The sequence below is a fragment of the Ahaetulla prasina genome, chromosome 1 (assembly GCF_028640845.1).
Source record: "Ahaetulla prasina isolate Xishuangbanna chromosome 1, ASM2864084v1, whole genome shotgun sequence".
Taxonomy (NCBI): Eukaryota; Metazoa; Chordata; class Lepidosauria; order Squamata; family Colubridae; genus Ahaetulla; species Ahaetulla prasina.
The window spans coordinates 33,176,261-33,202,327 of record NC_080539.1 but is presented as its reverse complement, the minus strand read 5'-3'; the positions used below and the strand labels follow the sequence as shown (position 1 = coordinate 33,202,327).

At 38.5% G+C, this 26,067-nt stretch overlaps 1 protein-coding gene across 6 annotated transcripts in view; it reads right to left on the bottom strand.

Moving 5' to 3' along the window:
- The window catches only part of NCOA1 (nuclear receptor coactivator 1), a 323,605-nt gene that overhangs the window by 206,402 nt on the left and 91,136 nt on the right, over positions 1-26,067 (bottom strand). For 5 of the 6 annotated variants that reach the window (XM_058164793.1, XM_058164792.1, XM_058164789.1 and 2 more), the window contains exon 3: positions 14,870-15,042. The exons of the other annotated variant lie outside the window; for it this stretch is intronic. The gene's annotated coding sequence lies outside the window, so the exon portion shown is untranslated. The remainder of the gene's footprint in view (positions 1-14,869; positions 15,043-26,067) is intronic. 6 annotated transcript variants of the gene reach the window in all.

Sequence of the window (26,067 nt, the reverse complement as noted above, 5' to 3'; positions counted from 1 at the left end):
AGGATATAACAAAACTCCCTTGATTGCTTTCCTCCCCTCCATAAAATTTTCCATAATGGATGATAAATTTGTGCTGCTAAACAAATAAATAATACTGCCTCATTACCTAAATAGTGGTTGTGTTCATACAACATAGTTAAGCAGATCAGTTACAAATCTTAACACTGCATTAGCTATATTTTATTTTATCTTATATTTTTCATTCCTCTTTAACTTCTTTCACTCCTGTTCATTACCAGTCAAATCCGCTTACAAGACTCCACAATATAAATCCAAAACATCAATAGTAAAATGCAAATCACCAATAGAATATAATGATGTTTATGATAATTTAAATTATTTTACTTTGGGAATTTTCTTCCAGTTTGAAAATATATTTAATAACACCACTAATCATATTTGCAAGGTAATCGGAGACAAAACAAATTTCTGAAAAAATGAATGCAGAAATATAATTAACAACAAGCCTTTATGATTCAGAGAATTAAAAAAAAATAACAGTGTGATTTCCACTGTTAAAATTAATCTTGGGACCTGGTGCAGTAATATAATGTCTCCAAAGATCAATACAAAATTCTGGTCTTACGGCTATTTTAAAATGGCCTTAAGATTTTAAAATCCAGACCTATTTTCAACCCTCATTTACAAGAGGAGATCTACTATGCAACAAAATTGTATCTCATGATAAGGACTCATGATAAGGGAGCTGATAGAAAAGGAATTTTGAAGTTACCATTAAAAGCTCAATGAAAATACAGCCTCTGGCTACTGTAAAAATGCTAAATCCCATGTTGAGAATCATAGGAAAAGACTGCCATTTTTATTAGAACTTTGGAACTCAAAGCACTGTACATTGATGGTTCCTCACATATTAACTCACAACAGCTTTGCGAGATAGACTGGGTTTAATGATATAAATACCAGTAAAGGTATTCAGTGAGCATCAAGTCTGAGTGTGGACTTGAATCTGAATCTGGACCAGAAGTGGTATTCACTTATCATCGCTACTGGTTCACCAATGGGAGAATGCATGCCACCTCTGCGCATACACAGAGCATCCTTGATCACGTCCGGGCAGATGGGCGGAGCCTCCGGCCACCACTACCGGTTCTCCTGAATCGGGGAGAACCTGTAGAATCCCAACACTGGTCTGGACCCAGTTGAATACCTTAAACATTTCATTTCAGTGTATATTTGGAATACACAATGTTGGCCACTGTATCTGGAAAGGGTTCGGAAAAGAGTTTTAGGGAGACATGGAAAAAAAGATAGAACCAGAAAGTCATCCAGGACATTTGAATATTAAGATATTTAGGTAAGACAATGAAAATATGTTCTATGTGATATGAAACTGAACTATAGAATTCATTATCACAAGCTAGTGGCAAACGACTTTAAGGGGAATTAACAGTATTAACAGAGGATTAAAAAAATCACTAACATGCTACTGCCACTAGTCTTAGACTAGGTATATCCCACTTGGATGTTCTAACTTCAGCTAAAAACCAATGTTCTAAAACTTGTGCAAAGATGTGACTATCACAGAGCCGTTTTATGTAAGTTAATTAACAGCAAACCCGAAATCCAGATAGCAAGCACTTGATACGCACACATATTTAAAATTAAAAATTATGTCAAGGTTACTTTTAAAAAGGTAAATAAAAGAGGGGCAGAGAGAAAACTGGCAGAAACAAAACATTAAAATATTTCAGAGGATTAAATACAACAAGAATGTGCCAATACATGGCGCATACAACATGTAAAATTAGACAAGGTTCTCAAATTCTCAAGTAATGCTAGACCCAGCAATTACCTCATGCAGTTTCCCACCCTTTAATTAAATAAACAAACAGAGGAAGAAAAAAAAACCTCTAGAGTTCCAAAGAAAATACAGATCTGGGTGCTAAATACGGTAATATATTCTGTTTCCATGCATACTTCTTTTTATCAGATTTATTCAGAGATTATTTGAATGATCCAAAATGCTTGTTTTTATTATTATTCATTGTCTTTAATTCCTGTTTTTTATCTGAATCTCAATCTGAATTTAGGATTGTTTTCATTCTAGAACTTCTCCCTGAATAGCAGCCAGATATTGTCAAACATTGAGCAGACACAGTCTTTACACACATTAACCTAGGTAGAATTCCACCACGATCTCTACTTCTGCTTTCTTAAGCATAATGTGATTAAAGGATTTAGCGAAGCAAGATGAATGCTAAAATACAAAATAATTCAGGTTGAAGCAAAATATTGTTCAACAGAAGTTAAATTTATTCAGAAAGACCAAGCTGAAATACATAATTTTATAAGAATGATACAAGTCATTTCAAATGCTTTCATACAATCTCCAGCTATTATAAATTAGATATGGAATAAATATGTATGCTAATATAACAAGGTAATTGCTAGCAATAATTGGTATGACGATACCAATTGAAATTAACCTAAGTATAACAAATCTATATTGGCTCCAAAATTATCTAAAGTGGCATCTAAAATAACCTCATATATAACATTTTTCGGTCACAGAACATATTAGCATAGAATGGCACTGGTATATATCTTGAGTTCTTATATAGGATAAACTATATTTATTTTTAAAACATTCAGTTATTATCATGAATGTTATTCAAATGAACCAAAAGTTACTAAATATTCTACTCGTAAATAACGGAAAATGTGACATTTTGAACTCATGATTGTCTGTGTGGAAAGATCACACTGCCTTACACCAGATGAAACTAATATTGAATTAAGTCCCCAAGTGGGCAATCCAGCGCTAAATTATTTCCAAAATTTAGCCTATCTGAATTCAGATTGGAAGTATTTGTCCAGTGAACCCCTAAGTAAAGTAATTAATAGTCTATTCCATTAATTTAGCTCCATATTTCCTTTGGAGAAGCAGTCACATTTACAGAAATGTTTATCTTGGTTCTGTAAAACCAATATGCTCCAGTTTCTTGCAAGAAATCATATCATCATCATTCTGCCTCTGAAGTAACCTGATAAAAAGGAACTGGCTTCTATTATGGCCCAGGTGCAATTTAATCTCTAATCTACAGCTGTGTAGTATCCGCTTGAACAAGCATATTAGGAAGAAAGCAGGTCAAGTGGGCACCGTTTAAAAATGGCCTGTGGTACCAACACCTTATCTTAATCATACATCTTGCAATTCATCCATTATAATTTCAATGCATATATTATACACAGAATATCAAAATAATAACAACTCACAGATTTTACCGCAGAGCATGCCAGTAAACAGAAAAATATACATCCAAGGCAAGATCACAACAAAAATTTTCATCTATCTGAACTAACAGAGAAACATTTGATAGATAATACTTTAGAAACAATTTTCAAACAGGATTATGTTCTGGTTACTTCAACAAAGCCTCTATACTTCATACTTGATCAGAAAAAAATGCTTTCTATAACATCCTAACATTATTATAAAGAAGATACCCGTGTTTCCCCAAAAATAAAACCAGTCTTACTTTCTTTGGGGAGGGGCTCTGAAATAAGCACTTGGGCTTATTTTTGGGGATCTTTGTTTTCATTTATGGGAGGCCCCCTTCTTGCTTGCTCGCAGCAGTATAGAAGTGCTGATGCTGAGAGGCAGAGGGGTGGATCTCCCCCATGTGTCCCCGTGCCGGCTTACCTCGGGGGCCCCTCAGCCAGGCCATCCATGCCCCAACACCTGCTTCACCCGTCCAGCAGAACCCCGCATGGCCACCGGCCCACTTCTGCTTGCTCACGGCCACAACAGAGGAGGCAAAGTGAGGCACTGGTGCTGCGGCCATAAGGCAGTTTTTGGGACATGGATGGCCTGGCTGAGGAGGCCCTGAGGTAAGCCAGTGCAGGGCACATGAGACAACTCCACCCCCGCCTCACCTCATGTCAGCAGCACTGTGAGCAACCAGACAGAATGGGCAGCCAGCCAGCTGCACAGACACTTAAGTAGGACTTATTTTGGCGGTAAGGCTTATATTCAGTGCATGCATAAAAATACTAGGGCTTATTTTCCGGATAGGGCTTATTTTCAGGGTAACAGGGCATCTCTTTCTGGAAAGAATTTATTTAATTAAAACTACAGGTAGTCTGTGACTTATGATAATTGAGCCCAAAATTTCTGTTGCTAAGCGAGACAGTTGCTAAACGTTTTATGACCTTTCTTGCCCAAGTGATTAAGTGAATCATTTCAGTTGTAAAGTCAGTAACATGGTTGTAAAGGGAATTTGGCTTCCCCATTGACTTTGCTTGTCAGAAGGTTACAAAATGTGATCGCATGAGCCCAAGACACTACAATATGAGTCAGTTGTCAAATTGCCAATTTTGATCACATGACCATGGAGATGCTGCAACAGTTGTACGTGTGAAAAAGTCATAAGTCACTTTTTTTAGTGCCGCTATAACGTTGAACTGTCACTAAACGAACTATTGTTAAGTCGAGGACCTTCCACTCCCTTTTTATATTATTTTACCTTGCTGCAAAAGGACTCAGACATACAAAGGTGCTAATGATTAATGACTTTATGAGTCTGCATGCAAATGAACAGAAACACTACCAGGTTTCTTCCTGGCTACCAGCCTGATAGAACCATACTGTAGAAACAGGGAAGAGATCTTTCTCAACATATAAACCTAGGGGCAAAAGACACTGATCCTCAGTTTGTTTCCCAATTTTTAGGTAATATTGAGACCCTGACATATCTTAGACATTCCTTAGACATCGCCTCTGGCAGAAAAGGCAGTGCTTGCTTTGTACGTTTTATTTTGTTGTTCCATGCAACCCTGAAACAATGTTTCATTGGGGAGGGGTGTCACATGGCACATTTATGTGAAAAACTTTTCCTTTTTTATATAAAAAAGAAAATCCTTGTACATATATTCCTGCCATATTCAAAGAAAATAAAGGCATCATATTATTTTAAGATTTGCAGATACGTGGCATTGTCTTTGGAATTCATTAATAGCTGTACTGCAAATACATGCCAGTAAAATATCTGCATGATATTAATCTATTAAAATTCACTAATTAGCTAGTGGCATGTTCATATATTTCATTATTTGCTTACTCAGCCTCAAAACCCTCTCAGTTTCCTCAAAAGTAAGCCAAATTGCTCTGAGCAAGCCATTTTTTGAACAAGAATGTTTCCAACCCTTGTTGAGGTTTTGATGTGAATTATAAAAGGCAACAATCCCCTTTGAAAGAGTAGTTCCTTTGATATTAAAATGTATTTATAACTTCTAAAAAACACATTGACACAGGCATGTGGTAAAACTAAAACCATGATACCAATTTATATTCTCTTTTAATGCTGTAAAGCAACTCTTTAACATGACAAAACAAAAATAAAAGAAAAAACATCAATTCAAGAATGTTAATTTTTTTTCTTATTGCAAAGGGATTCTAAGATTCTGACCTACTGATATCACATTTTTAATTCACATTATTGCCAAATATTTCAAATTGTGAAACAGTCAATTTAAAAATGACTTCCCCATTTTTCTGTTATTATGTCAGTTTCATTCCTGCAAAAGCTAAGTATTTGTGAAGGAAATCCCATGTGCTTAAACCACAAATCAGAAATACTGGGAGGAAGGAATTGCAGGCGAAAGGATACATTATTTGTGTAATATTTTGTGGCAACCTTACTCAATTCAGACTGGCTGAATCTCAATCTGAAAGAAAAAACACTTTATTCACCTATTCATGAAAAATAGCTCACAACTCAAATTCCTGCACACCAGTGAAAGGTATCAGCTTTCATTAATTCCACAAAATTTTGGCAGACAAGACTATGAACGCATCTATTTCAAGAGGGTAGCTAAGAATATTTTTCCACAATGCCAACAATCTTGCTGCTTCAGTAAACTGCGTAGGTTCCCAACACACATGGATCAGGGGTGGGGCACAGGAAATCAAGATGGCAGCTACAATGGATAGATTGACGCTCCACCTGCTTTTTATGTATGCAGCAACAATGCTCAAGACCTGTTTTTATCATTCCAAAGGACAAGATGAAAGATACAGTTTTAATTTATAGGAAGGCATTTTGGCTGCATATAAAATAAAGTGTTTTAACAGAGCAATCCAGAGAGATTGTATCTCCTCTTTATGGAATATGGTTGGAGAACCAATTAAAAATATATATTTTAATGTGGAGTCTTGCATATGTCACAAATTAGCCATTTCGACTGTATGTCTCTGTGATCAAAACAAAATGCCGATAGTATTCTTTTCAATACAACTAAAGCATTCTTTTCAATACAACTAACAGTGCTTTTATAACGGCAACTTCCACTTTCCAGTGGCTCCAGAATGATTTGAATTTATCTTTGCAAATTGCCTTCCATCTTGCCAATGCTGAAAGCTGAGAGCACACAACGCCATGAGCCAATCAGAGATTCCCCCAGTCAACCAACACAAAAAACAGAAATTGTCATTCAGTTGGTGCCCTGTCTAACCCGAGCCCTGTCTAATCGTGGTTTTCTCAAACACATCAAACACACACACACACACACACACACACACACACAGAGAGAGAGAGAGAGAGAGACACTCATCTGCTCCAAACAGAAAGATGGAGTGGGAGGGAATGCTTTCATCCCTCTTCCCCATGTTTTCAACAGATGCTGAATATGTTTGGCATTTTTTTTAAAAAAAGCTAAATTATTGGAATGAGTGGAAAGCTGCCTGGCTATGGAGATGTCATTACTCCTGTATTTAAATTCCCACTGAAAGAAATAAGGGTGGCATGAAGTGAAACTTAGCAGCCAGCTGCAGTCAGGCAAAAGTTCAGTGCACAATGCTTGTTAAAGCAGGGAAAGTCAAGAAGTGGGAGGGGGAGGTATTATAGTTTGTGTTATACTGGGTAGTGTTTTAATATCACGTGTGTTAATGAAGTGTTTTTTTTATCATTAGGGAAAAATAAATGGGGCTTTTACCAGGATTATGGAACTGACTGAAAATTAACTCAACATTGTTAAAAAGGTTGTCCTGATATCAATCAGCTCCAAATTTAAGCAGTCCCAGAAATGGGAAAACAGATTGCTCCCTCCTCCAGCAAATTATAGTTTCTCCTAGCAGCTCTTGTAGCACAACTAAGCCAGATTGCTGATCATCTGCCTATTACAAACCATGTCTGGAGACATCTGGAGCTGCTTTCAAACTGGTGAAGGATTCTCCTGTAGAAGAGTTGTTTCAAAATGTTAAAATATTGCAGTTTTAGAACAAGAGACTTGTATCTTAACATACATTCCTCTCCTTTTAAAAACACTGAAAAAAACATTATTCTTTTATTCAGTTTCCCATACTTTGCTCCTTATCCAGAGGAAGCAACCCTTGGGGAAATCTGTGTAAAAGTCCCACAAACCATTCAGTGAATTAAAACCATGTCCTAAACATTAAGGCTACTGAGAAACAGCTGGACAAGAACTTCTCTAAGCTGTGTGTTATAAACAATCTGGTGGCAATCAAACTTTCCTAGGTTTCAGGGGAAGGGAAACAAATCATTAAACATTTTTATGGGTGAGGGAATGCAAACCGATGACACTCATTTGTCATATCCTTTTTTTTAAAAAGAGGAGACTAACAAGCTAGACCAGTTTTCAATCATGGTGCAAGATGATTAGAATATAAATTATGACATTTGCTCATGGATTTTGAATACACTTCCATGTTGTTCTGAATACTGCTCCTGGTTCAAATTTGAATAGTAAAGTTTGAAATAGCTCAGCCCCCAAAAGACTAAAATCCAGCTGTGTATTTTTGAAAACATGTGGTTACTTGTCCTGAGTTGTCTAAGTAGGATGGCACATATAAATAGTGTCGACAAACTGCTGAGAAATCATAATATTTTGAAATCCCTTTCAACCATTAGACAAAGCTATCTTTCATGTAAAAATGGGCCCAATCTTTGCAATCTTATTGCTCGCGTGACTGCTGGACAAATCATAACCCATGGATTCTGTACAAACCTTGATGTAATTTTGACAATTTCTCAACCACAAAAAATACCCATGGACTTTGAAAAAAATTCAGTTGTGATACAAATGTCTCCTATACCTGGTTTCTTTAACTCACAATTCATGTTCAGATCAACAACTTAAGAATCATTGTTCTTTCTAAAATTCATACACTTAAAACCATAGATTGAACTATCTCTTCATTTAATATTAATACACAAAGCTTCTTTTTTGCTTCTCTTTTAAGATTAATTTATGACTCTAAGATAGAAAACACTAGATTCACTGAATACCCCATAATTTCTGATGAAATGGATTATTGTTTACCAATGATCTTTTTAAAGTCTGTGCCAAAAACTTGGATGTATGTCTAGAACATTTAAGATAAATTACTCAGTTAAAAAGATTGCTAGATAAAATACTATTGGGTGCTTTTCAATTTTTCATTCAATGCTTCTAGAACACAGAAAAAACACCTGCAGTTAAATATTTTAAAGCAAGCCTTACCATTAAGTATTTTTCTTTACATTCTCTCATAGATGACATTGCAAAACAAAATCCTATTTCCCAATATTAGGATAATTAGAATTAAGTTTTGCCTCTAGAAAAAATTCACTGTAGGGTCATTATAATCCTTCCAAATGTTAAAAGATAAAGGCTCTCAACAAAAATCTATATAATTTATCAATCTAAGAACACAATTCACAGGTTTATAAGCACTCTCTCTTTTGTTCAGTTATGATCCTGGTAACATACTATGTCACTATATTAGATTACCTAAATCTATTATCTTTCCACCTGATTTTGAAGACCTTTCCATATATACTATGATCTAAGCCAAGCAATTGCTTCCATCCTTATAAATACACTAGGGTTGGGAAATCTAATATGTGTGAGAGCTCCAGATGTTTCAAAAACAATGTACAGGAAATCCTCAACTTACGTCCACAATTGAGCCCAAAATTTCTGTCGCTAAATGAAACACTTGTTAAATGAGTTTTGCCCCATTTTATGACCTTTCTTGCCACATTTGTTAAGTGAATTGCTGCAGTTGTTAAGTTAAGTGAATCTGGCTTCCCCGTTGACTTTGCTTGTCAGAAGGTTGCATAAGGTGATCACATGACACTAGGACATTGCAACTGTCATAAGTATGAGTCAGTTGCCAAGCATAATAGGGAAGGGGAACCAGCTGGCTCAGGAATTCTGGAAGTCCACAGCTCATTAAAGGGGCCATATTTCTCCACCCGATTTAGAAATACTGTACACATCGATAGATCAAAGTACATCTGAGAGAATTTCATTATTTCCCCCTATATATTTTGCCCCTATGCATTTACATTTCTGAATATTGTGTTTGATCAGATCATGGACAACATCATAGGAACATCTGAGTGCTTTTTCAACATTCTAATTTAAGATGTACTGCATCTGTTCTTCTGTGAAACAAGTGGGAAAATCCTCACAGTACCACTTGAAGTCAGATTTGCTTTCAATTTTACTTGGTATTTCAAATCACTGTTTAGATTTTCAGTCTGCTTTTCATAACATGTATTATTACAGGGCAGTTCACAGTATGTATATAAAACAACCCAACACAATGAATATAATTTTAACTTAAATATAATTTAACTTGGAGACCATTTATGGAGTGTAACTCTGTGCATGGACTTGCATCATATTTAAATTTGGTTTTTTACCCCTTAACATAGGGATTTATAATTTTACTTCTTGTCTGATTTAGGATAAGGTTAAAGTTTTTCAGAATACACTGAAACTCTAATTTATCGCTCCTATCATACCAGCTACTAGCGTTAATGACTAAATACTAGTTTTATTTCAATAATAACTTTAAAATGCTAAATTGATATAAGATAATTTTTATATTCAGTCTAATCCACTGTTACTTTGAAAATCCTCAGTTAGTTTTATACAAATGATAATTTTTTTTCTATTTCTTTTTCATTCCCTTATTTCTCATTTTCTCTTTCTTTATTTTCTTTCTCTCTTTTCTTGGTTATGCTTTCAAACATCTGTTAAAATATTTAACAAAACAAAATGAATATACTGTAAAACAATAAAAATGAAACAAAATGCTGGAGGGAGCATTGTAGATTGCATGACCATTATGTTATAGGACTGGTCTGTCACACAAACTGGCATCTGCCTGAGGAGAGGCCTCTCAAGACAAAACAACTTAAAAACATAGCAGTGATATTAAGCACAAATAGATTAAAGAGTAAAAATATCTGTGAGGAAACATAACCCGCAGAATCAACTACATCAACACAATCTCTGGCTTGCAAACCATAACAAAAGCATGGTCTTCTTTAGAACTCTTCTTTAGAATTTCAAGCACTGCTTCCCAATTATGCCAACAGCATAATTATATAAACCCTTTAACCCAGGGGTGTCAAACTCCCATCGTCATGGCATCATCACATGACATATCATGGCTTTTTCCCCCCTTTGCTAACCAGGCATAGGTGTGGCCAGCACGTGACGCATCTGGCCCATGGACCTTAAGTTTAACACCCATGCTTTAACCAATGACCCTTTAGCTTCAACTGATGTTTACCTGATATTCAACCTGATATTCATATTGTGTTTCTCTCATCAATATCTGCTTCCTCCTGAGACTCTCCCTGAATCCCATTATAGTTTGTTCAGTACAGGTACAGGTAGTCCTCGACTTACGACCACATTGAAAGTAACATTTCTGTTGTTATGTGAGACATTTGTTAATTGAGTTTTGCCTCATTTTACAACTTTTCTTGCCACAGTTGTTAAGTGAATCACTGCAGTTGCTAAGTTAATAACACAGTTAAGTGAACCTGGCTTCCCCATCAACTTTGCTTGTCAGAAGGTTGTAAAAGGGGATCACATGACCCTGGGACATTTTAACCATCATAAATATGAGTCAATTGTCAAGCATCTGAATTTTGATCAAGTGATTATGGGGATGCTGCAACAATCATAAGTGTGAAAAATGGTCCTAAGTCTCTTTTTTTCAGTGCTGTTGTTATTTAAAACTGTCACTAAATGAACTGTTGTAATTCGAGGACTATCTGTATTAGCTCATTTTTTTCCAGTTTGACTTTTTTCTCTTTGATCAGAAAATTTGCATCTTTGCTAGTGGCTATTAAGAAACAGTGCAGTATTGCTATCTCATGGTTATATGAGATACATGTACTCTTCTGGATCTCAGCATCAGAATATTTCGAGTCAAAAATATTTCTGCTTCAGAAGAAAGTTTTAAACATGTAATTTATTCACACAACTTTTTGACCAACCATTGTGGTCTTCTAGAAAATCTGAAAATATTGTGTTTTGGACATAGGAAGCTCTAAGGATTCCATTGCTTATTAAGATATATGCTTCTTGAATAAATTGTGCCGCAAGTTACATCAATTTCCTGTACTGTGCTCATATACTTTTCATTATAAATCTATAATGAATACCACTTTGATTACAGTTATCTATACTACTGTTTCTCAAAGTATGGTCTGGAGATCCCCAAGGCCTTTTCAGGAAGTCTGCAAAGTCAAATAAATACATTTTTTTAAAAAAATATGATGTGGCTAAGCTTCAGATTTTTTCTATCTGTTCCTAATGTTTTGTGGAAACATCAACAGAAAACAGCAATGTTTGGTCACCAAGAACTGCCCATTTATGTTACCGTTCTTCAAAGAGAAAATGTATCCTTTAACTTATCATTTAGTTGTGTTATTTCTGGATGGCAATCCTTTTTTTTTTTACCGATTATGACATTTGGTTGCCTTTGTTATGATTATTAATTTGTTTATAATAGTTAAATTGATATAAAATAAGATTTCTATGCAGTACTGATCTAAGATTACCACGTCCAATTTTACTAAACTAAAAACTTCTTTTTAATTCATTTTTTTCCCTACTTTTTCTTGGTGAGATGTTTAAATAGCTGTTCAAATAAAACCAAAATGCAAGGAAAGGAAAAGGAAAAGGAAGGGAAGAAGAAAAGGAAAGGAGAAAAGGAAAGGAAAAGGAAAGAAAACATCAAGAGACCATTAGGGTAAGCAAAAAATTAAATACTGGAAAACAATAAAAAAATAAAGAACGAAAGAGTGGTGGGGGAGAGATTGAGATTACCAAGAAAGGGTGAGATGTCATCACTTTTCCTCATCTCAAATTATTGTGTAACCCAGGACTGCTGATGGCAACACACAATGGCACTGCTACTTTTGACGCACTTTATATCCTGATGAGAGATAACTGATAACAATTGATCTTAAGAAACAAAGAATTTTACTCACTCATATCCGCATACTATAGCAATACGTTCTTCAGCAGTAAGAAAACAAGTCATTATGTACATGAGGGGGAAAAACTGAAAAAGTCAACTTCCCGTCATATGCAAATTCTAAAATTGGTATGAGGTATACCTATAGCTAATTAATAAACCATACTTTGAACTTAGCTTCTCTGAACTGAATACAAATTAGAAAAAAAATGTTTTTGGAGTTCAGCTAAAACAAAAAACAGAATTAAAGTTTGTGCAACCATTTTTTCCCCCAAAACCAAACACATAAGCTTTCAGACTCTTTGGGGCTCAGAGTGGCTTTTCTATTTATGCCATGCACATTTTTAAAAACAGCATCTCCCTTCTTATCCAGTTTATTTATTTGTTGAAGAAATGTATAAGGCTGCCCAACTCTCAAGGCAGCACAAATAAATAAAAACCAAAAATAGACAAAATCAAACCAAACCTAATATGAAACCTAAATAATCTACCACAATCATAGATATATGCATAAGCGAATCTGGGCATAACAATTCTTCCTGCTAAAGCCTGGCTCAGCTAAGTCGTCATCGCTCTATGAAAGACTAATGGCGCATAATGATAATTTAGTAACACATTTTTGCAAAATTATATTACGTTATGCATTACAAGGGTCATTTCTGCCAAAGAATACAATCTCCCTACTTATTAATAAGTAATCTCCCTACTATTGGGTTGTTGGGTTTTTTTTGCAACTATGACCTGGATGACTGAGAATCTTTATAGACATTCTCCCTATGTATTATTTCCATATCTCTAATATAGGGTATTATATAGCCCTGAACTCAGTTACTCTGGCCATGTCATGTGTGGGAATTTACTGGAGAAAGCAATTATGTTTGAGTTATCAGTAAAAGGAAACCAGTCTGTCAAAAAACACGGTGATTGGACACCATCAAAGTTGACAGCAGTCAGAGCACAGAAAAACTCAAAGAAGCAGTGCAAGATAGGAAGATGTGGAAAGACCTGGCCCATTGAATCACCAAGCATCAGACATAACTGAATGGATGACTTTACTCTTCTTATTCTTATCATCATCATCATCATCAAGTCCTGACTGGTAAATTCCCCCGAATCTTTACACTATATACCCATGTTGGGAAAGCAAGCTTCAACTATTTTCTTTCTGTGGATGGGTCCTTCAGGACAAAGGTTTTCAACCTTTGTGTATGAGTACCTGTCTACTTATTCCCCTTGTGTGTGACATATTTCTCTGTCTGGTATTGGATTGGTTAAAAAAAGAAAGTAAACATCATAGTTTCATTATTCTTCCGGTCAACAATTGGCAGAACTCTTACCGAGTTCATCCAGTTAAAAGGAAAAGTCAATCATTTCATTTGTCAAATGAAAAGACAAAGGTTCAACTTTTTTACTTTCCACTGATAAACTTGCAAAACAAACCAACGAAAAACAGGTTCACCAGCTGAGGCTCTTAGAAGGGAAAAGAAATTTAGTAGTCAAGAAGAAAATGGACATGGAGGGCAACAGCCCATGTCCATAGGGAAGGGGGGCATCTCTGCTAGAGTACAAAATAGCCACCTGGAATTGATGCATCTGCCTGCAATAAAATGCAGTACAGGTAAACCAGACAGTATCGCTTTTGCTGGCACAAAGTAGAAAACATTACTTTGGATGACCAGAGACTTTGCCTTCTTGGTGGCTGGTAAAGGATTATGTAGTGTATCTCTAACCTCAAGAAATATTAGTGGCCTGCAATCTGTATCTCTAACCTCAAGAAATATTAGTGGCCTGCAATCATACTGGGACAACCAGGCCATGCAGATCAGTCTTAATTGATTACAATACTTGAAAAAAGGTAAAATCTTCCTCGCTGCAAGTTTGACATCTCTGATTACATAAACAGGTCCATGTTATTTCTTGGCAAAAATATGGCAGTGGATTGCCATTGCATTCTTCCAGGATCTTTTTTTTTTAATTTCCCACTTAATTTACATTCTGCTTAGCTCTTCTGAAATTAGTAAAGGGTAGCTATGTGCCACCACCTCCAAGGATCTAGCTCAAGTTTCAGGAGTGGAAAAGAGAAAGATGCCAGAATAAAAACAGGTTTTCAACTACCTGACTAAATCTGTTCCTAGATTACACATGCATTCTGGAAACTGTGAATTGCAGAATTTAAATAACATTAAATGAGTCCAGTAGAATAAATTATGTATTAAAATGGAGTTGTCTTCTTGTTTTTAACCTTAATTTCATCAGGTTCTTTTCCTGTTCAGTCATGTCCAGTTTAATCAGCAAAAGCTCTAATTTGCTATAATCAAGCAAGTCACCTCAGTTTTTCCAAGCCCAAAGCCTGGTTCCAAGGACATAAACCTCTTTTCTATATCCACCATATCTAGCAGAATCTTTATTGCAATGCACTGGAAGGACCAATTTGGTAATAACAACTTCAGGATAATGCAGTTCCGAAAATAAACTAAGGAAAAGAAGAGGAATTCCTGCTTTAAGCAAAATGACATGGACAGAGTCCATGCAAAAGCCATCTATTACAGCATTAATCTATTCATAGATGTGGAGAGGAGAAAAAGCAAGAAAAGAAATAACTGGAAGAAAGCAACTTACCTCCTACTGTTCCAGAGGTGATAATTCATAGAGAAACAAAAATGAGATTCTTCAGTAAAGCATATAAACTGTACAAAGCAATCTTAGAATTTCAACAAACGCATGCACTGATCTTCAATGGGCAGTTGTCAGTAAACTGTCCTCCTCTGGGTGAGAACAGCATCAAGTAAATTCTGGAAGAAGAAAAGAAAGCAAGTTCCCCAATTAGTCCAACACCCTAAAACTCAAACATGAGTTTCATTGTTATATCATAAATAAAAACTGCATCTAAAACATACCCATGTAGCACTAACTAAAATATTCACACATGTTCCCAATTCATGCATTATGGGAGTACATACTTTTAGCTGGGAGCAGCCAATGTCCAATGAACATGACAGTATGGTAAAGAACCCCACTTTGTCCCTGTTTTGGGTCCCCAACAGCAGGATGTCTCTGCCTCTCTAACTTTGATGTTTTGCTTCACCGACAGCTGGAAGCAGAGGAGCAATCTAGAAGACTTTCTCAGTCAGCAAATACAAACTCTACTTGTGGTTTGTGGTTAGATAATAGTGACTGCTCCAAATACATATTGACAAAATGTTTTGGAACTGATGCATTTACTGACAGACTATTGGAGGGGATGTCTGTTATCACCCCACAACCCAGCTTCAGGTTGCATGTGTTCACGCTGTCCTTTCAGTAAATTTCATGAAAAATAAGTACTTTATGTTTTGCGGTTTTATACTAACGTTGTTACTTCACATGAACCTCAGATATGAGATGAAAGGATATTGGAGAATAGAAAATAAACAAATGTAACTGTACAGTTCTGTTGCTCCATGTAAAAACCCTTTTATTTCTCACTCAGGAAATAAATATTTGCTTTTGCACGTTAAAAACTGGAACACAGATTTTACATTCTGGACAATGAAATATAGGGCTTTCAACCAATGTAAGGTGATTTGTTTATCCAACATCCTTACTATTCATTTCATTAATTCTAACGAATAAGGAAGTTAAATGAAGATGTATCCTTATAGACTTCAAATGTAGTAGTTTTTTTGTTTATGAATGTTCACATCAACCCATAGTTGATAGTGGTTAGAATAGTATATATGCCTGTTGCATTTACTCAAGAACCTTGGCATTTTTGTCAGTATCTTTCTTCTAAATTTGCAAGCCTTACTTCTCTGAAAATAAACTTGGTACATGCACCAAGGCATTGTTTTATATATGTGCCATTGCTGAAAGATAAGTAATCAGCTAAGGGACAAAGCACTCCCATGAATTAAGATGATTTCATTTAAATTTTATCCAGACTCACAGAACAGTATTTTGTATGTTTTTATAGGAATCATCCAGAACACCATAGAAACTGGTCAAGCACATGCGAAGAATATATAACGCTATGTGACTGCAAAGCAGAAGAGCAGCACCAAGGACCACTAGGAAGACATATCTTCTGCCTCCAAGTATGAACATCATGTTGGGAAAACAGCAATGCTAGGAGATCACACAAAACCTGCAAGTTAAGTGTTAAACAGTAAAGTGCAGAGGGTTCCTTAGCAACCAGGAAGGACAGCCAATCACATGTATGCATAATCTCTGGAAGCTTCTGCTAGGAAGCTGCTCTGCACTGTTCTGTATGCATGCCAATTGCTGTCTTTTTTTTTTTTTAACAAAACTAAGAGACCTAGCTTCAGTTCAAGTGCTAGCTGTTGCAAGGCTATAGAGCTGAAGGAGATAACATTCTGTCCCAATTCAGGAGTATTTGTGTGTGTTGTGTGTGCAATCTACCTTAAAATAACATAAAGACTAAAAAGTGGTGTTGGAATTTTCAAAGCCAATACATGAAGCACCACCTGTGAATTAGCCATGCCCTTTAAAAGCTGCCAACATTATTACTTCTTCCAAAAGTTTCAATGCTTCTCCCACCCATGCCCACATCCCCCAAAAATTTAAACTTGGTTTTTGTGAGTCTCCAGAAGGAAAGACTGCAAATCTAAGAGAGCCTCAGTGTAAGCTTCAGTGACAAAACTTAATGAAACAACCTAAATGCCTTCTAGAATGGTGTGTTATTCTAAAAATTGGCAAGAATAATATACAGATAGTCCTCGACTTGCAACCACAATGGAGCCCAAAATTTCTATTGCTAAGTGAGATACTTAAGTTAATTTTCCCCCATTTTACGACCTTTCTTGCCACGATTGTTAAGTGATCATTGCAACTTTCAGTTAGCAACATGATTGTTAAGTGAATCTGGCTTCCCCATTGACTTTGCTTGTCAGAAGTTCACGAAAGGGGATCGCATGATCCCAGGACACTGCAGCCATCATAAGTACGAGTCAATTGCCAAGTGTCTGAATTTTGATCATGTGACCATTGGGGTGCTGCAATGGTCATAAGTGTGAAAAATGGTCATAAATCACTTATTTCAGTCCCGCTGTAACTATGAATGGTCACTAAATGAAGTGTTGTAGGTCGAGGATTAGCTGTATTGTGTAGGTCTATGGACTAAACCTACTTCATTAGATACACAAATACCTTTATAAATACCAAAAATGTATGCATGTGAGACAGATTCTTGCACCCAAATACATTATTATGCATCAGTACTTCAAGATGGAAAAGATAGCAGTTAAGAATTGGTTATAGGTAGTCTTTGTTTAGCAGTCACTACGCTACGTGAATCTGCAACTATGCTTATGATCTTACTTTAACTTTCCTTTGCTTTACAGACCTGAGAAAGTTATCAATGTGAGGATCGGTCATGAAGCTACTTTTTTATCTCTATCATAACAGTTAGCAGTCACTAAATGGAGCAGTTACTAAACAAGAACTGCTAACTGTGACTCTTTGGTCATTTTTGAATTCACACAAATGGGTTCTGCATCTTTGAAATATCTATGTTTTTGGGGGAGAGCCATGTCTTCCTTCATAGCACACAGTTCCCACCATTTCCCTAGTTCTAAAGATTGCATGTAACACAATTAGTGGGTGCTCTGAAGTTACTGAATAGCCCTTGAAGAAGCACAATTGTAGTAAATAATAAGATCATTTTGATTTATATGATTCACAAATATGGAAGAATAGCCAGCTACCATACTAGAGGTCTTGAAGGATCACACTGTTCTACCACAAAAAAATCCATCTGCTCCCCTTGAGGAAGATACGTTTTATTGTACTGTACCAGACAAAAATTGCTGGGATTGAGGTAATAGTGGAGCAGAGAAGAACCATTTTAATAATTTTCCTTTTATCACATATGAGGTTAAAAAAAAGATGATGGATCTATTTTCCCATCAAGAAAATGCACATATTTAGCCAAGAAAATCCAATAGTTGGCAATCCAAATATAATTTAAGAATAAGGTTTATAGTATGACATTCAAGTATTTTTCCTAAGGGCTACTCTAGCTAAAATCAGGTGTCAAGTGTGATTATCCTTTTATTTCTCTTTCTGGGCCTCAGATTTGGAAAGCTTCCAAATTTATGGATCTATCCTGAGGCTATAAGATTGCAATCACGATCTTGAAGAGAAAGAATCCATGTATATGAATCATAGATATTCTAATGAAGAGCTGGAAATTTACCAGTTTTTGACTGCCAAAAATCTAATATAACAAACCACCCAAAGGATTCATTAGTGTGCATTAAAGTCACATTTAACTTTTTTGGCATTAAATAATTTCTAAATATTTTGATCTGTGCTTATTATATTACAAAATTGTTGTATATCATTGAAGTATCTATGTACTACAAAACATTTTAGCACATATTGAACTGTTTCTTTGTTTGAATATTTTATCCTTGTATTATACTATACGGTATATAATGTTCACAGTTCTTAATTGTCCACTGTCTTAACAATTGTAATTTGAAATATACAGTTTTCATTCCTGGATTTTTTTTCCCACCCTCTTTTTTCCTTACAATGATGTCTTTCCTCCTTGTAATGCTTTATTGTACTATCCTGTAATTATTCAGGAATCTTGAAATTCCAGAACAGTAAAAGCAAGAAGGAGGTTATCCAACGTCTTTCCCTGGAAGTGATGCTCTCTGTTTCATTACAAACAGGCTCTGCCATTTCGTTTATTATTGAATATGCTGTTAAAAAACAGGTGTTGTTATTCCCTTAAAATATAGCATATGTTATTTCACAGGCCACACAGAAGTGCATTAGTCATTTCATTCAAGGGCTTACATTTGAAGGCTATCAAGCACAACTGCTGATTTATATTAAAGAAGAATATCCCCCACACGCACACACAGGGTTACTAAAAGAAAACCTTTGTTGCTTTCATTTAAACATAACAGAGCACAAACACCTTCAAGCCTCAGCAAAAAGTGAACAAGACTCGCAAGTCTCAGCCATGAATATCTGGGAGAAAACTCCTTGAAATCCCCTCAACAATTTTGTAGCTTTGATGAAAGCAAAGTCTGAAATTGTGAGAATACCAGATTTCAGAATTAAAAAGAATTAAGAAATTTATTGAGGCCACTGGAATCTTACTGAAATTTTAGAGAACTCCACCACTTAATTTTTTAGAAGAAATAAGTGGAAAATATGATTCCAATAAGACTATGAGGAACAGAATATCTTAATAAAACAGTTCAACAGAACTCATAAATGAAAACTCATGGCGTAGGACATGACCAATTGGCTGCAGATAAAATATTCAATAACCTTTGTTATATCTTGTTTACGGAGCATAGTAATCAGGTGAGCATATCTTATCTTTCTCTTGGTAGAAGCAACAGAGTTACTTCAATAAAGGAGAAATTGGAAAGGGGAAGGATAGGACTTCTGGAGCTCCATATAGACCCTAGGATAATAAAAAATGGAGCAGATGTCCAATGTGGAAGTATTCAACGTTTCTAGTGAGGATCATCAAAACCCATCTATCTGAACAAAGAAAATCATCACGCTCTGAAATACAAGGATATTACAATGGTCACATGTTTAGTGAAGATCCTTGATGGTGCGAAGCTGAAAATAAGCATTTTTATTTAATTTATTTATTTTATTTTATTTTATTTTTTAAAAATCAAAGAAAATCAGTATGACTATTAAATACTGATATGTGACAAGGAGATCAAGCATTATAAATTAGTACCCTTTGTAAGGAGGTATAGGCTAAATAACCATGCAGAATTCACATCGAACAATGTAGTACAGGGATGTCAAACTCAAGGCCCAGGGGCCAGATCTGGCCTGCGGGGCCACCCTGGAAACAGCAAAGGACCAGCCACCATTGCCCCTGCCACCGAAAATGGAGCTCGGGAGGACCGCAGAGGGTTGTAGGAGGCCATCACAGCCAAAAATGGAGCTCAGGAACCCTTTTTCGCTGGCAGAGTGCTCGGGCCACCACAGGCGCCCCCAACACGAGTGATGTCAAGCTGGCCATGCTCACCCTGGCCATGCCTCCCTCCCAAGGTCAAACACAATCTGATGCGGCCCTCAATGAAATCAAGTTTGACATCCCTGATATAGTATAAACTCTCAAAAATTCAGACAAAATTCTAAGTACATCTCATTTTTTAGTATTAGAAAGAACGAAGAATAGAATCCCACATGCATGATCCTCAACAAGAAGAAGATCAATGGTCCACTTGGTGAGGAAAAATACAACCACTTGCCGCAGTGCTGAGGAATATGGATTCTAGACAAGAAGGTTGGAGGACAAAGGAAAAAAAATCTATTGCACAAATGGTGAGAATCAACAATCTAATGTTTACTTAAACGTTACAGCAATGGGAAAAACATTAATTGAAGGAGGCCCACTTGCAGGTGGAGAATTGAAAATGCTGCCTAAAGATATCCAACAGTTTTTGTATTTGTGTCCTTGAATCTCTATCTGCAAGACTTCTAACTTTAATCTGACAATACAATAATATTGAATCCTGCAAACAGGGTCCCTAAGAGAGATTGTAGCGAAGGACCTACAGAGGGCCTGTTACACAACAAGTCCTGAGACAGAATGAATTATTCTAGGCTTGTTTGGTAATGTTCTGAAGATGAACTCTAAACTCTGTTAAATCCCCTCCCTGAAAAAAAGGGTTTTTAACCCTCATCCCAGCAGAACAAAATGCTTCCAGAAGGGGGTTCAAAGAAAATGTCTTTGTTGATCCAACAAGTAATCCAACAATACCAACTGCTAAAGAAAACAACAAATACAAATATTTCCCAGCAAATAAAATAATGTTCTCCAAGAAGATGTTATGGTGATGTTAGAAAGAAAATAGCAAAAGAACCTGTCTAAAGACAGACACAGTAGGGGATGAGAGGGGTGAGGATTCCTCCTGGTATCTCAGCTCTGGAACATTCTAAGAAACCCTCTGCACAGACACGGAGTTCATATGTGTGTTACACAGAATAGCTCTTAAAAGGCTACGAGTTTCACTGATTCCCATACTATTTTAAGATAAGGATGTACATCTCACTATCAGTGGTTGAGGAACTATATTGGAAAGGTGTTTGCTTATCAACTATGTGCCCTCTTCTCTGAGAGAATAATGGTCCTGGCAGTCTTCTATCAACCATCCTTTGAGTATTTCAATGTTCTGTTATTTTATTTATTTATTTATTTATTTATTTATTATTCAAATTTGTATACCGCCCTATCTCCCGAAGGACTCAGGGCGGTTCACAGGCACATAAAAACATTTATATACAAATTAAGATAATCATTAAAAAACTTATTCTAATGCCCAATTATTAAAAGATCTAAATATGAATATTAAAAACCAATTTAAAAACCCCTATAAATTTAAAATCTAAGCCAGTCCTGCACAGATGAATAAATGTGTCTTGAGCTCGCGACGGAAGGTTCGGAGGTCCGGAAGTTGACGGAGTCCTGGGGGGAGTTCGTTCCAGAGGGTGGGAGCCCCCACAGAGAAGGCTCTTCCCCTGGGCGTCGCCAGACGACACTGCCTAGCTGACGGCACCCTGAGGAGTCCCTCTCTGTGAGAGCGCACGGGTCGGTGAGAGGTATTCGGTAGCAGTAGGCGGTCCCGTAAATAACCCGGCCCTATGCCATGGAGCGCTTTGAAGGTGGTTACCAAAACCTTGAAGCGCACCCGGAAGGCCACAGGTAGCCAGTGCAGTCTGCGCAGGATTGGTGTCACACGGAGCCACGAGGGGCTCCCTCTATAACCCGCGCAGCCGCATTCTGAACTAACTGCAGCCTCCGGATGCCCTTCAAGGGGAGCCCCATGTAGAGAGCATTGCAGTAATCCAGGCGAGACGTCACGAGGGCATGAGTGACCGTGCATAGGGCATCCCGGTCTAGAAAGGGGCGCAACTGGCGCACCAGGCGAACCTGGTAAAAAGCTCTCCTGGAGACGGCCGTCAAATGATCTTCAAAAGACAGCCGTTCATCCAGGAGGACGACCAAGTTGCACACCCCTTCCATCGGGGCCAATGACTCGCCCCCAACAGTCAGCCGAGGACTCAGCTGACTGTACCGGGATGCCGGCATCCACAGCCACTCTGTCTTGGAGGGATTGAGCTTGAGCCTGTTTCTCCCCATCCAGACCCGTACGGCCTCCAAGCACCGGGACAACACTTCGATAGCTTCGTTGGGGTGGCCCGGTGTGGAAAAGTACAGCTGGGTGTCATCAGCGTACAGCTGGTACCTCACACCGAAGCCACTGATGATCTCACCCAGCGGCTTCATATAGATGTTGAACAAAAGGGGCGAGAGGATCGACCCCTGCGGCACCCCACAAGTGAGGCGCCTCGGAGCCGACCTCTGCCCCCCTGTCAACACTGTCTGCGACCGATCGGAGAGATAGGAGGAGAACCACCGATAAACGGTGCCTCCCACTCCCAATCCCCCCAACCGGCGCAGCAGGATACCATGGTCGATGGTATCGAAAGCCGCTAAGAGGTCTAATAGGACCAGGGCAGAGGAACATCCCCTATCCCTGGCCCTCCAGAGATCATCCACCAACGCGACCAAAGCCGTCTCAGTGCTGTAACCGGGCCGGAAGCCAGACTGGAACGGGTCTAGATAGATCTCAGGCTCTTTCTCTCAGTGATAACCATAACAACACCTCAGTCTATTTGTAATATGTATTTAAACTTCTCTACCTGTTCCAGTTAGTATGGTTAAATCTTAAAGTGCAGTGCCCAGAACTGACAAAATATTTGACCTGTAATCTGATCAATACAAGACATTCAGAGTGATTACGTCCCATGATTTAGAAACCATATTTCTGTTGATGAAACTGAAACTGCATTTGCCTTTTTTTAATGCAGCCCCATAATGCGGTGCATACATTCAGTTTGTAATCAGTTATAATTCCAAGTACTGTTTTTCCCCCCAAGTACTGTTTCCATACCGGGAACCCCTCAACATATATCAATGCACTTGATTCGTGTTTTCTAACTGGATAACTTTGTCTCTGTTAAATCTATTTATTTAATTTAACTTCATGCAGTTATTTTCAGCCCATTCCTTCTAATTTACAGACTGTTTCTGAATTTTATTTATCACTACTAGAACTCCCATCCAATTTTGCACCAACTACAGATCTAAAAAGGCTTTCCTCCACTTCCTCACCCAAGCCATTAATAAAAATATTGATGAATACAAAGCCCAAGGCTGAATCTTGTCACAATCCAATTGACAAGACCACTCTCTAGTTTGATTAGGATGACATGCCAATTTAATCACAGAACTAACACAGTGAGCAAATTACTATGGGCATCTATAGAAATCCCACAAGAAGTTAGAACTAGGGACAATGCTATTATACTCAATCCCCAAACTACAGATGGCAAATTATTGTTTTCCAGAAGCATCTGAAAAAGAAATAGAAATAGTAATATGCAGTTTCATTTATTCTCAAATAATTGGGAAAATGCACATTCTGTACTTGATAAAAAAACCACAACTTTTTAAAGCATGATTGTGCCATGTAACAGCTACTCAAGGAACTGAGGGGAGCATAATTCAGAACACAATCCTAAAATGTATCTTTATTTTTGATTTTGATAAAGAACTAAAAGTGATTGAACTGATTAAAAACAGTGATCAATATTGATAAAGGGGAATATTTATAGCTCAGGGTTGAAATAAAAAGTCCTTGGGGAATACATCATCAGTGTTCCCTATTAGCACCGATGATGTAACCTAGTTTGGGTAATGAAACATCTGCAAGAAAACAACCAAGCTTTATTTATTTATTTATTTATTTATTTATTTATTTATTCACAACATTATATACAAGCACATATAATGAAAGAAAACAATAGGACAGGAACGGTAGGCACTTTTGTGCACTTATGCATGCCCCTTATAGTCCTCTTAGGAATGGGCTGAGGTCAATGGTAGACAGTTTTTGGTTAAAGCTTTTGGGAGTTTGAGAAGAGACCAGAGAGTCAGGTAGTGAGTTCCAAGCATTAATAACTCTGTTACAAAAGTCATATTTTCTGCAATCAAGATTGAAGCAGTTAACATTAAGTTTGAATCTATTGTTTGCTCTTATATTATTGCGATTGAAGCTGAAGTAGTCTTTAACAGGAAGGACATTGCAATAGATGATTCTGTGTGTTAAACACAGGTCATGTCAGAGTCGGCGGAGTTCTAAGTTTTCTAATCCCAGGATTTCAAGTCTGGAGGTATAAGGTATTTTGTTATTTACAGAGGAGCTGTCGTGTCCCACTCCTCCGCTGACGGCTGGGTCCGGGAAATCCGAATCAGGCTTGCCTCTGCAGCTCTGCCCAAAGTCCTAGCAAAGTCCTCAGAGCAGGCAGGAGACCAGTAAGTGACTTCAGCAAGATAAGTTCGACTTTTGCCTGACTCAGAGACTGCCAGAAAGTAGCTCCTTTATATAGGCCATGGGGTGTGGCTCCATGACTCAGCACTCATTAAGGCCTGCCCTCCTTCCTCTGTTGCCTCCGCCTCCAATCTTCTGATGCGAGGGTCACTCCAATCAGCTGTTCTTGGGAGTAAACCTCCTCAGGCTCACCTGCTGTGGAGGAGGGAGGGTCTAGCTGCTCCGTTTGCCTGGGCATGGAGTCAGGGCTGGGGCAGGGAGATGCTCCTTCTTCTGCAGTTTGTGGGGGCATGGAGCCAGGACTTGGGCCGGAAGGCATACATTCCTCAGTGTTGGGGAGCAGGTAAGAAGGCCCCGGCTGCTCTGAGGGCGGGCAAGACACAACACTATCCCTCACCGCAGGGCCCTTCCCCCGGGACTGACGATCGGGATGCGGTCGGGCCGGGTTCTGCTCGTGGAAGGCCCGCACCAGGTCCGGGGCGTGGACGTCGGAGGCGTTGACCCAGGTGAACTCGGTCCCGTACCCTTGCCACGCAACCAGGTATTGGAAGCGCCCCTTCAGCCAGCGGGAGTCGCGTATGCTGTGCATCTCGTACTCCTCCGCCCCGTCCTCATCGACAGCGCCGGGTGGCGCCGGGCGCCGGAGGGGAGACGGCGGGGCCTCAGGGACCAGCAAGGACCGATGGAAGACGGGATGGATCCGCATGGAACGCGGCAGGGTCAATCGGTAGGCCACCGGATTGATGACCGCCTCGACGGGGAACGGACCGATGAACCGGTGGTCCAGTTTCTTCGCCGGCCGGTCGGACGGGAGATGCTTTGTGGAGAGCCACACGCGGTCTCCGACCACCAGTGGGGGTGTTGCCCGTCGGGAACGATCGGCGACCCGCTTGTAGTCCTCCTTCGCCCGATTCAGCTGCCGACGCACCATCTGCTGGACCGCGTGCAACTTGGAGAGAAAGGACTGTGTCTCGGGAACCGGGGAGTCCGGGGGCGCCAGAGGGAAGAGCCGCGGATGGTACCCCAAGTTGGCCAGGAACGGGGTGGTCTGGGTGGAGGTGTGTTGGGAGTTGTTGAATGCGAACTCCGCTAGGGACAGGTAATCGGCCCAGTTGTCCTGCTGTTGGTTCACGAAGCACCGGAGGTACTGTTCCAGGACGCCGATGACCTTTTCCGTCCCGCCGTCGGTCTCCGGATGGTGCGCCGACGACAGGCACACCTGCACCTCAATGCGGCCATCAGGCTCTTCCAAAAGCGGGCGTGAACTGCACCCCACGGTCCGACACCACCCTGTCCGGCAGGCCGTGGAGGCGGAAGGCGTGCTGCAAGAAGAGACGGGCTGTCTTGGTGGCGGTGGGCAGCCAGCGGCACGGGATGAAGTGTGCCATCTTGGTGAGCATGTCCACCACCACCAGCACCGTGGTGAACCCG